A 5,207-nucleotide genomic window follows, 5' to 3' on the forward strand; every position below is an offset into this window, starting at 1 on the left:
TGAAAATTTTTTTTTAAATATTGAAGGACAAAACCAGAGAATGAAAGGAAAACTTACAGAAGGGGAGAAAATGTTTGCAAATCATATATCTGAGAAGGATATATAAAGAATAGTATCCAGAATATGTACAGAACTATTAGGACTGATCAATTTAAAAAAATCTAATTTTCAAGTGGTCAAAGATCTTGATTAGACATGTCTCCATACAAGTTATATAAATAGCCAAAAAGCACATGAAAGATGCCGAACATCATTAGTCATTCAAGAAATGCAAACCAAAACCACAAAGAGATACCACTTCACACCTACTGAGATGGCTAGAATTTTTTTAAATGGAGAATACAAGTATTGGTAAAGATGTGCAAAATTGAAACACTCATACCCATGGAATGTCAAATGATGCAGCCACTTTGGAAAAATTGTTGAACATAGAGTTGTCATACAACATATTCATTCCACTCCTACTTCTAAACCTTAGAGAACTGAAGAATGGTCACACAAAAACATGTACCTGAATGTTCATAGCAGCATTATTTACAATCTAATTGCAGAAACAACCCAGATTTTTACCAAATGATGAATGTACAAATGAAATGTGGTATGTCCATATATTGGAGTATTATTCAACCATAAAAATAAAACATTGATATAACAAGGATTGGCCTTGAAAGTGATATACTAAGCAAATGAAGCCAGACAGGGAAGGCTATATTTTATGATCTCACTTACATGACATTTCCAGAACAGGCAAATCCTTAGAAATAGAAGGGAGATAAGTGGATGTTTGAGGCTGAGAGGCAGAAAGGAATAGGATACATGTTTTCTTTTGAGGTGGAAAGCATTCTAAAGTTAGACTGTGGTGATAATTGCACAATATTCTGAATATTCTAAAACCACTAAATTGTACATTTTGTGGTACCACAAAGTAAGAATGTGTTCAAAAATGGAAGGGAGCATGTTAAAAGGCAGCCAGGATCCAAATTGGAGTTCCCAATGCCCAATACTGGGACAATGTGGTGAACAAAATTACAATAATCTTATAGTCCATGGAATAAAATGGGTATCCATTTATATGAATGAATAAATAAGAGAGATGGGACATGCTAAAATTAGTGGGAGGAAGAATGATGAGAAAGAGAAATAGGACCTTTTTTGTAGTCTCAAAAATATCTCCCCACAAGATACTTAATCATGAAGAAACTTAGTAATCAGTGTTCACATCACCAATCATAAAACAAATGTGATCCCTGATACCATTCCCTGAATAAGCCATGACTTCATATCTATGGTAATCTTACCAGAAATATAGAACCTCAATCTAATAATGAAAAACTATCAAACTCAAGTTGAAGTACCTTCTACAAATTCCTGACCAGTACTCTTCAAAAGTCTCAAAGTCATGAGAAACAAAGACTCTTGAAGAAGTGTCACAGATTTACCGAGCCTAAGGAGACATGACAACCAAATTCAATTTCACTGTCCTGGATTAAGCCCTGTACCAGAAAAGGGACATAAGTGACAAAACTGTTGAAATTCAAATAAGGTTTGTAGATTAGTTAATAGTATCATATCATTGTTAATTTTCTTGTTTGGATAATCATAATTACATAAGATGTTAATGTTAATGGAAGTTAGATGATAGATGTATGCAATCTCTACTCTTGTTGCAATTTTTCCTGTAAATCTAAAATTTGTTCAAAATAAAAAGTCAAAAAATAAAAGCAGAGGTAACAAATAAACTTATGAAAGCATGCAATAGGAGGGCTCATCCTGTGAAAACTCTGGAAGTTTTAGTTGACCTCAAGTGCAAATTAATAAATGTACTAACTCTCCTTACTAGACTGCTAATCAGTCTCTCACTATTAAACTCTTCTACTACTTGGTCGCACCACTCCTGAACTTGGCATCCTTAGAGAATATTCTAATCTAACTTATCTCTCTGAAAATTGCCTTTAGTAACACCTGGTGTGGTGGCCCACACCTGTTATCCTAACAACTCTGGAAGCTGAAGCAGGAGGATCATAAGTTCTAAGCCAGCTTCAGGAATTTAGTAAGACTGTGTCTTAGCATAAATTAAATAAATTGGCAGGGGATGTAATTCAGTGATGAAGTGCCCCTGGATTCAATCCCCAGTACCAAAAAAAAAAAAAAAAAAAAAAAAAAAAAGGTGGGGGAAAAGGCCTTCAGTAAGAACTTCTTTTTGTGTGCATGTATGGGGGAGGGAAATTACCAAGGTTTAAACCCAGGGGCACTTAAACACTGAGCCACATCCCCAGCCCTGTTTTATATTTTATCTAGAGATAGGGTCTCACTGAGTTGCTTAGGGCCTCACTAAATTGCTAAGGCCAGCTTTGAACTTGCAATCCTCCTGCCTCAGCCTCCTGAGCCACTGGGGTTACAGGCATGGCCACCACACCCAGAAAAAAATACTTCTTATGGGCCATGAGACTCCCCTCAGCCAAGATATAGACTACCTTTGCAGCTCCACCTCTTACTTGTCACTCCCACCCTTCCATAGGCCCCTGTGTATAGCTGATTTCAGTGGTATCATGATGTGTTGATATGAAGAAACCCTTTTTTCATCAAAATTTCTCCCAGGAAAAAGTACCATGTGTTTTGTTTTGTTTTGAAGAACTACTTCATAAGCCACTTGGGTAGAAAAGGACAGCCAAAGTGATAAAAGGGTGGTCCCCAAAGTGATGTGTTCTTCAAAGGGCAGAGAGGAGGGTAGTGATTCAAATAGAAATAAAGACTTGTAGAGCTCATGAGGCTGGTTTTCCCTATATTGGCGGGAAAAGCATGGAAGCAGGTGGAAAGTCCCTGGAAGCAACATAGCCAGAAGAGGAACTTGGAAGAACAAAAATGTCTAAGAAGAATTTTTTCCAGTGTATACTATTGAATATGATGTAAACCTCCCTCCCCAGAATATTCAGTGGTCCCTATTGCACAGTTGTATGTGAATGTAATGCTGATTATAGTGGTATGAACAATATCTGGGGGATGGGAGAGCCAATATCTGGATTAGACAACACTACTAGTAATGATGACACGTACCATTTACTGAGCTTTCTATATGGTAGATACTAAGCTAATTTCTTTACATGTTCCATATGTTCCTCAAAACAAACCATACTGTGAGAAATAGAAATGGTCCATTTTCAGAATATAGTATTTAGCCTTAATTGGGATGTAAAGATCCACTTACAGTCATTGTAATTCTAGCTCTTCCCTTTGCCCACCCCAATTTTAAAATTAGTGAAACGTGTAGATTGTAACCCCAAACTCCTCCTATCAGGGTAAGAGGCAGTGCTGTCTTAGGGATGGAAGCAGGCAGACTGCCCACCCCAGTGCCCTTGCTATCCAGGTTCGTGGCACACCCGTCTCACCTAGCTACCACATGGAAGTAATCAGATTCTAACCCAAGATCTCCAACGGCAGCACTAAACCACCTCCTCTCTTGTCACAGAAGTGTTTCATAAACTCTGCTCTTGTTCTCCCTGTAGAGAATGCAACTGGAACTGTGTTTTATAATTCTGTTTCAGTTCCCAGAATGAGGTCTGGGATCGATGGGTATTTGGCAAATATCTGTTGCGTCAGTGAGTGAAGGGTGTGTTCTGAGCCAATCAGGCAGGAGAGCAATTGATTATGCCAATAATTATCTCAAGCTGCTGGTGAAAGTCCAGGTCAAGAAAAGGAACTCTGGGGGATGGGATAGTGGCTCAGAGGCAGAGCATTTACCTGGCATGTGTGAGGCACTGGGTTCAATTCCGAGCACCACATATAAATAAATAAAATAAAGGTTCATTGACAACTAAAAAAATTTAAAAAAAAAAAAAGAAGAAGAAGAAATAAAGAAAGAAAAGGAACATCATTGTCTTTTTCACTGATAGAACCACAGCTGGAGTACTTACTGTATGACACTTCAAGGTCAAGCAAAGGAGTTGTAGTAGCCATTTTGGAAATTTAGAAGAAAAGCTAGGATCATCAGGGAGAGCCAATAACCCACTACCATAAGGTAGTCACTAGTTAATTTATTTCCACTTGAAAGTTAAGTGCATGGAGACAGGGCAAGTTGGCAGAAGGAGAAGATGAATAGACAGAGTTCTTATTGTCAAAGGTTAAACAAGCCCTGAATTCATTCATGGTCTGGACCATTCTTAAATTTATAGACCTATGTCCAAAACAGGATTTGTTTACCAATACTTGTTACTTGATTGTGGTCCATGTACCAACAAGAATCAGTGTCACCTGGAAGATGGTTAGACATGCAGAATCTTAGACCCTCCCCAGATTGACAGAGTCCAAATCAGTATTTTAACACAAGTCCTAGGTGATTTGTATCCATATTAAAATTTGAGAAGCACTACCATAGCTCAGTGTATACAGCAAGTACAGATTTGTATAAAGAAATAGAAGCCCTAACAGAGTTAGCATTCTCTCCATTTCAACAGATCAGTAGTTTGCCTGGTGAACCCCATTGTTCCCCCACTCCCATCTCAAGAAGGGACTTTTCAGCTGAAATCTCAAGGTTTTGTGAGTATTCACTAGGTGGGAGGATGAGTAGAGATAGCAGAGGAAGCGAATGTTGGAGAGTTTTCCAGGAAGAAACAACTGTATGTACAAAGGTCCTAACTAAGCATGATGTTTTAGAGGAATTCCAAGATAGCCAGAATGGCTAATCAACACAGAGCAAGGAGGAGACAGGCAGATGAGACTGAAAAATCAGTGTCTGAAAAATCAGTGTCTGGATGACATGAGCTTCTTTTTATGTTTTGATTTTGTTTGGTTTTTTGGAATCAGGGATTGAACTCATGAGTGCTTAACTACTGAACCACATCCCCAGCCCTTTTATTTTTTTGTTTTAAGATAGGATCTCACTAAGTTTCTTAGAGCCTCACTAAAATGCTAAGGCTGACTTCAAACCTGCAATCCTCCTGCCTCAGCCTCCAAGCCACTGGGATTATAGGCATGTGCTACCACTCCCAGCATGAGCTTATTTTTACTAAATTCATTTCAGAATAATTTGGGGGTCACACAAAGGTAATACAGAGTTTCCACATATCCCTCATGCAGTTTCTTCAGATGTTAATGTTAATATCTTTCATTACCATTGAACATTGTCACACTAAGAATCCAACTCTGGTGTGTTACTATTCACTAAAGTCTAGGCTTGATTCAGATCTCACTAGTTTTTCCACTGATATCTC

Source organism: Callospermophilus lateralis, chromosome 3, assembly GCF_048772815.1.
Source record: "Callospermophilus lateralis isolate mCalLat2 chromosome 3, mCalLat2.hap1, whole genome shotgun sequence".
Classification (NCBI taxonomy): Eukaryota; Metazoa; Chordata; class Mammalia; order Rodentia; family Sciuridae; genus Callospermophilus; species Callospermophilus lateralis.